This window comes from Austrofundulus limnaeus, unplaced genomic scaffold (assembly GCF_001266775.1).
Source record: "Austrofundulus limnaeus strain Quisiro unplaced genomic scaffold, Austrofundulus_limnaeus-1.0 Scaffold356, whole genome shotgun sequence".
Classification (NCBI taxonomy): domain Eukaryota; kingdom Metazoa; phylum Chordata; class Actinopteri; order Cyprinodontiformes; family Rivulidae; genus Austrofundulus; species Austrofundulus limnaeus.
In genome coordinates, this window is record NW_013952758.1 from 124,401 (window position 1) to 132,192 (window position 7,792).

The 7,792-nt window shown below is 42.0% G+C and overlaps 1 protein-coding gene across 4 annotated transcripts in view; it reads right to left on the reverse strand.

Moving 5' to 3' along the window:
• LOC106528028 (lamin A) overlaps positions 1-7,424 on the reverse strand; it is a 40,747-nt gene extending 33,323 nt beyond the window's left edge. The window contains exons 1-2 of one of the 4 annotated variants that reach the window (XM_014023072.1): positions 7,260-7,424; positions 1,461-1,624 (exon numbers count right to left, since the gene is read on the reverse strand). The gene's annotated coding sequence lies outside the window, so the exon portion shown is untranslated. Of the gene's footprint in view, positions 1-1,460; positions 1,628-7,259 lie in introns of all 4 variants that reach the window. The other 3 variants (XM_014023071.1, XM_014023073.1, XM_014023074.1) reach the window with 3 other exon arrangements.
• Between the last annotated feature and the right edge of the window lie 368 nt (positions 7,425-7,792).

The window sequence follows — 7,792 nt, forward strand, 5'->3', positions numbered from 1 at the left end:
ATGTAGTACTCATTTGGAATGAAAATCCTTGAATTCTTGATTTAACCTCATTATTCTGCACAAAATTTAACTGACTCAAGTATGTTTGGAGCATTTTTAGGTCCTGTTTTATATTCAAAAAATCATGACTAAGCATCAGTTTTGTTTTCTACATAAAAACACTAAAAACTAGTTAATAACTCAAGTAATTTATTTTATCAGTATGCAATAGAAATGTATATTAAATTTAAGATTAATCATGATTAATTCACAGCTACTTTGGGATTAATCAGATTAAAAATATGAATCATTTGACAGCCCTAAAATAACTTTAAGAAAAACTCTGAATGACCAAAGGAAAAACATCTGACTACCTTAAAGGTAAAAAACTAAATGAATAAAGCTGGACTGAAACATTTGAACACGAACTGGGACCTCCTGTGTTTTACAGGCGGCCGTCACCTCACCGATTACCACTTGGACCAACACCAGCTGCAGCTCTCTTCAAAGTTTCTTCAGTATTTTTATTTATTTTTGTATATTACTGATTTAAGAAAAGTGATGTTCTGAAATTAAAAAGGTTTTATTTCTAAATTAAAGCAGAACCTTCAAAATAAAAGCCTTTTAACGTTGCTCACTCAAGTTTCTCACTCTCTTGCTACCTCACAGGGCTCATAAATTCCTTCATAATTACTCATAAAGCTGCATCTAAGGAGGGCAAAACAAAAACAAACATCTCCTCCTCCTCGGCTCTTTTCTGTTGAAACAGAAAAAAAAGCTGTTAATTGCCTCAACTCTCTTGAGATCAGCGTGCTCTGCAGGATTTGTCTTTTCCTCACACTGATTGCAACATCTTTGAATATGAAGCACTGACTCATAAAGAATGCTGCAGGATGTCCTTATGAGGACATTTCTCCTCTGATCACAGGGAGCAGCTCTGATTCTATTAAACACTTCCGCTGATGAGGTTTTTATTGAATTTCAGTCCTATTTTTAACCTGTCATCTGGTTTTTGTGTGGGAACCATAAAACATTGGGTAATTTTTCTGTTTTCAGAAGACATTAGAAAATTTCCTGGTTAAATAAAATCAAAACAAAATAAAACATTCAGTTTTGAAGGAATCAAACTAAACTTAGATTTACTAATAAAAGATGATTGAGGATAATAAACAGGAACTTTGATGGTAGCAGATAAAAACACCTCCCCTCTCTTCAGCAGTGGGTGGAAGCAGCAAACCTGAGCGTGCACGCCCATGTGGGTGGGAGCCGTGCACACGCCCACACCCTCCAGCTCTCTAACTTTGAATAAATGAAACAGATTCCAGCTCCTAAAACTGAGACGTTCCAGTCCTTTATCAAACAGGCAGCTCCTCCCCAAACTGAAAACAGCTCCAAGCCATGTGAACGAGTTCAACCAGCTGAGAGCAGGACAGCACACAGGAACTGGATTAAATTAAATAAATAAAAGAAGTGAAACATACCGTGTGTGTGAGGACCTCCTCCCTGCAGCTGGACAGGCTGTGTTTGTGGAAGTTTCTCTGCTGCTCCTGAAGGGACTGCTGAACGCTCCTGCTCTCGGCTGGTGGGTGTGTTTGACTTTGGCTCAAGCCCTGATCTGCTCGCTGGCTCTGCAGCACATGTAATACTGCTGGAGGAGGAGGAGGAGGAGGAGGAGAGAGGGGAGGGTGAGGCTGAAGGGAGGAGTCAGGAAAACAGACTAGACTGACCTCAGTGTGGGGACAGAGGAGGCTAAAATCTGCTCAAATCTTAAAAATAAAAATCTCAATTCTAACAAATTAACCTGATTTTTATATTTCTCGTTACAAAAAGTTGAGGTAAATCTAATAAAAACATGTTCTGGTTTGGGTTCACTTTCCTCCAGTGTGAAGGAGAAATCCTCGGCACCAACCGTGGTTTCTGATTGGTTGAGTATTTCTTTAAGGCGGGTGTTAACATCACTAACCAGCAATGTGATGGGTCACCACAACTATCACCAGAACCAGTTCTATAAGAATCCTCTTCTGTCTGCTGGGGCAGATCCATCAGCTCCTGCTGAGCCACACAGGATGCTGAGCAGAGGCTCATCAAGTAAAACTACGAATTCCTCCAGGAAAAGGAAACAAACCTTCTTCAGAGGTGAACAAACATCACAGACAGGAAACCAAACATCCCCTCAGCAGAAAATTCAATCCGTCTGAATCTAAAACATAAAATAATCCACATCTTGTGATCCCACAGGTCACGTCTGAACACAAACTGACTCGGGGCTTATATTTATTTCTTCGGGGTGGAGCTACAGACATCAAAGGTCCAACCCGGTCCTGATGGAGGGAGAAGATGTGTGTCAGTGGAACATCTCACCATGGAGACCGAAGCAAACATCATCCCTGTGTTTGGGCGTGAGGCGGCTGCAGCCAGGCCTTCCAGCAGAAACCAGCCTCTGAGTCACCGCCCACAAGCCCCGCCTACTTTTTTATAAGCTTTCCAGCCTCTGTGTTACTGTGAGGTCCCACCAGGTAGAGATGCCCGACAGGAAGGCCAAACATTTTACCGTTATTCTCTTTCTTCATCCGTTTGTTTCTACAAACAAACTGCGGCTCTAACGGAATCAGTCACCTCAGAGTGGGCGTGGCTTCATCGCTGAGGCAGAAAAAGAAGAACGACAGCAAGAGAGCGTTTTCTCACGTTACACAAGTCTGGAGAGGACCGATCAGTTTTTAAACATCAGCTTCCTCTGTGAGGAGGAAACCACGAGATTAAAATAAAAACAAACCGTCTCCCTCCATCCAGGACCCTTCCACCTGCAGACACTCCTCTGAGGCTCACCTGTCCTCAAACAGGAAGGAGTTCAGGTGTTTGTCCTTGTCCTGCTCTACACTTTTATAAATCAGCTGCTGTTATCTCTTCTCTGTTACTGATCGACCCTCATTACTGAGGATCAGACCTGGGGTCGGATTTATAAAACTGGCGTACGCACAATTTGAGCCCAGAAACTTGCGTACGCCAGTTTTCACGCCAAGGTTGTGATTTATAAAATCCAAACTTGACGTGAAAATGTGCGGTGCCTCACAGCTCTGACCCATGTGTACGCTCATTTTGGAGACGTGAAACTGTGACACAGATGGTGAAGTGAAGAATTAGAGCCACACTGTGTAATGATCACTGTCAGAGATTTAATTTACCTTCAGAATCAGACTTAGATTTTTATTCAACTTTGTCATCAGTTTTCTTAACAGTAATATTTATGCTTCTGCTGCTGCTGCTGCTGCTGCTGAGCCATGAGGACCTTTGAAATAAAAAACTTAAATCTTAAATAAAAGTTCCCGTGCGCAACTCCATTCATCTGCTTCCTCCTCAGACAACCCTGACCCACAGACCCCTCCCTGACAAGAACAGCAGGACAGCAAAAGTCAGGCTTTGGATACACGCGCAGGCGGGGGGTGTCTGTCGCAGATAACAGAGCAGGCAGGAGGGGGAGAGGACGAGGAGAAGAGTGGTGGACTTATTTCTAATTTTATCTGACTTATTTAATTTTATTGTTTTTATCATCCTGCAGGCTCTTATGAAAAATAAATTTGAAGCGGAGTTTTTTTTTTTCTTAAAATCGTTAGATTACTCTAAAGCAAAATGAGGGAAAATCTGCGTCAATTACAGACATTCTGTTCAGGTGAGCAGCTGTCAGTCAGCACCTGTCAACCTCCAGACTCACGACGGAGCGTGTCTGAACCAATCACTTTTGTTGGCATTGATCATCTGACTGATTTAAATACATCTTAACATTCATGAGGTACTTTACATTGACTGTTTATGGTTGAGTGTGGGCGTGTAGAGGGTAGAACCTGAGGCAGGACCTTGTGCACAAACTCTGCCGTTCGGCTGTGATTTATAAAGGAAAGATGCACAGAAACATGCGTACGCACTGTTTTATAAATCTGAATTTTTTTGGCATATGCCATTTCCACCTTTTGGCCGTACGTTCACTTTTGGTATGGTTTCCACGCAATCCTTTATAAATGAGACCCCTGATCAGTAGACCATCTCCTGCTTGATGCACGATATATCAGCATTAATATCTGTATTGTTCCAATATGTAAAACTGGGCCGATATTAACGTCTGATTCTGATTTATCACCCCGGATTTACACTACATGTGTCTCTGCTGCGCTGCGGCGTGCAGGTCGGAGCTGGTCGTTTGTGTCTCAATTTATACAGCCTCCGCTCCACTGCGGTCCAGACGTGCGGGAAGGAGATTGCGCAATAAATTCAGTGATAAATGTGGAAGTCACAGCAAAAAATAATTAATTCTGTGAAAGATGAACTCCAAACAGCTGAAAACAACGATATAAAGGCTTTTGGTATCTATGTTGAAACTGTCTCACTGTCGGCTTTCTGAAACTTCTGATTTCAAAATAAAATCCACGTGTATCATGTGTGTACACATATGCTTCATGCTACATGTTTCCATCTGCTTCCCAAACAGAACAAAACATTCTGACAGCATTTGTGTAGAAATATATCCATATATTTATTGATATAGCTGCAATTTCAACATTATTCCGACAAATTATCCAGCCTAAAAGTGTCTTATTTTGAAAATACGGATGTTGTGCTCGTTTCTTTTCCTGTTTGTGCGATGTAATCTTTAAAAATTGACTCCGGCGTCTGGCAAAAATAGGATCTGTTCTAATTTTGCCGGATCACCATCCGCTCACCACCGACCACCGTGTGCAGCCAGTGTAAACACTCTCATTGATTATAATGGGTGTGTGTTTGCTGCGGAGGTCGGACCGGACCGGAGCCAGAACGCATGTAGTGTAAATTAGGGGTGATTTTTAAACTTTGTGTTTAAGGAGGGGAGATGGTTGGTTCAGCTGTTTCTGTTTGATCATGATGGTGATAATGCTGCTGCGCAGCCAGGAATAAGAGGTCTGGTTGTTTATTTACAGTATTAAAAAAGACCCAAGTGTGTTTGTGCGTATAAGTATAATAGATTTTGTGTGTTTGTGTAATACCTGTAAATATCGGTTTTCAACCATATCAGCAATAATTATATTGGATATCGATAGTAGCTGAAGTTTTCACATCAGTGCATCCCTACCTGCCTCTTTCATCATCAGATACCTGAACTCCCCCTGAATCTGAAGGAGACATTCCTCCTCAGAGTTTTACACAAACTCTGACACGACAGGCGACAGGTGATGTGAATCACTGCCTTTAATTCTTTTTAGTTCATTTTTCCCAGCTTTTATTTTAAAGTCTTTCTTCACCTGATTGGGACAAACTTGGCTCTAAATCTCAGACGAGGTCTGCAGACAGTCGGTCCTCTCCCTGATGTTCTGCAGCTCCACTCGCCCACATGTGTGGGCAGAAACACAAACATGTAATCTAGATCCTGAGGAACAGGCCTGGACCTCAGCAACAGGAAAAAAACAAAGCCCTGATGAAGAACTTGGGGAATTTTTCAGAGGAAAAGCTTCAGTTTTGTTTCAGTTTGAAAACCTGAGGAACTGCAGCTCGTACAAAAACAAACCTTCCCTCTGACTCGCACCACGTGGACGTTTCAGCTCATTTAGATGAAATTTAAATGTTTCCACCTGAAGTGAACCTGAAAGCCGTGTTCAAATACCCGGACGTGGTTTTGCTGGAGCTTCAGTTTTCTCTCCTTCCTTTGAGGAGCTGTTCAGCCCTAACGCACAGTAATTATTGTTTAACGTACAGCCGTGTGGTTTCTCTCTGCGCAGCAGAAAATCAAACAATCCTGTCTGAGCCTCACATTCAGTGAGCTCAGCAGAGAGCGGCTCGGCCTCAGAGTGTTTACATTGTGTTTGAGATGAGAAGCAAACTGAAACCATGAAGGACTCTTTGATCCAGGCTGGAGATGATCCCCTCCCCTGTGGGAATCTGAGGAAACTTGTGACAAACAGCCACATTCAGGCACCATGACTCATCTGCTTCTACAAAACCACACATGGTTGTGTGACCGCTGCCTTCTACCGGACCACACTGTGTTCCACCTCATCAGATCCCAACTCAGTCCTGCAGAAAGTCTGGGTGGAATCAAGTTTTTTTTTGGTTTTGGACTTTAAACAATTTACAGAGAAATGCAAACATCCTTGTCAGGGACATCGGTGCATTTTCCCCCAACAGAGACGTGTTAAAACCACATTCTGCCCACATTCCACACAGTCTGAGGAAGAAGAGGGGACAGGTTCTGAGCTGGCTGTCACTGGTCCCAACCTGTCCCAGCAGAACCTGGGCAGTGACGTCATCACTGAGTGTCAAAAACAGCTACGGTTGGAATTCACCACAGATTTACACCAAAACCATCTTTTAGCGTAGAAGCTCCTCTAATGAAAACTTTCTGAAAGTGTCATTAAAACATCTACAGCAGTAAATGAATTATTTTTCTAACAGACAAAGCGAGTTTATACTGAAGTATTAAGCATAAAATCTGACAAAATGAGGAGAACTTGGAGTAATAGTTCTGAATGACACTCAGCTACGAATACATCTAATTATAGCTACAGAAATGACTTACAGGTAACTATAGTCATTTGAGTAGACTGTGGTGGCCATGTTTGAGTTGTCTCCAAAATGTAATCAGTTGTAGATGAATATTCATGAAGTTTCATTCAATTATGTCCAGAGTTTAATGAGATATTTTGCTAACAGACACAATGAGTTGACTACAAATAGTTGTAAAATGTTATTCTAAGATTGTTTCTGTTAAGCGTTCAGAAAAAAGTGATGGAGACCAGGCTCAGCTACTACCACACCAGGTTTTAGGTTAATGTCTTTAAGAATAACTGAGTTATAGCCATTGTTGTGTTTTTAAGTTTTATCCCCTCTGGCGACCGTTTTAAGTAGAGTTGATTCCAAAACTTAATCAGTTATAGATTGGTATTCAGAGATTAATTTCTGTGAGATTCATTAAAATCCGTCAATACGTTCATGAGATATTTTACTAACAGACTCAAAAATGCCTTTAATGAACCTGTTTCTTGTGGTAGTGAATCATAACAGATCTTATTGTGTCTCTCTGGCGCCCCCTGCTGCCTGACAGGCCGCACTGCGCCACAACCGGTCCGGTTCACATCCGCGGCGCCATCCTCCGGCTGGACAGAAACTAGTTCCCTGAGAGTGTGGGTCACGGAGTTCATGAACTGACTCAACTCCCCGCCTGTCTGTCCCTTTAAATAAAAACCCACAAACCGAATCAAAGCGCAAACATTTCATCTTAAAACCCCCGCGCGCCCTGTTGGAAATAAAGCCGCTCCTACCTGCTGTCTCTGCCGCCGTTTCAGGTGAAAACAAACCGTCTTCAGCTCCGCCGACCTTTCAGGATGTCCACAGTCCGGTCAGTCATCACATTATTCCCCCTGAGACCGAGCTTCCTCTCAGAGTAAGGCAGAGCAGAACCGAACCAGCAGCCACCTGCACGGCAGCTGGGCTGATTAGGCAGCTGCCAATCTCTGCTAATTAGAAAGCAAGGCCGCGCGCGCCCCCTGGCGGCTGCAATTATCACAGACCGTTCAAACATCATTCAGACAAAACAGGAGCAAAACATTCACATTACAAAACTAACATTTATTTACACACATATCTGAGATGTACAGTGGTTTCATCTTACTGTATATATGATCAGGACTGACCTGAAAAATATAAATATGATCAAATATTAAACATAATTCATATTAATCACATTTACTTTCATACTTCACAGAAATATTTTAATCCAAAGGGAAATTAAACACTTTTTAAATATTTTACTTTGTATTTAACTTTTAAATAAATTATTTATTTATTTATTTAT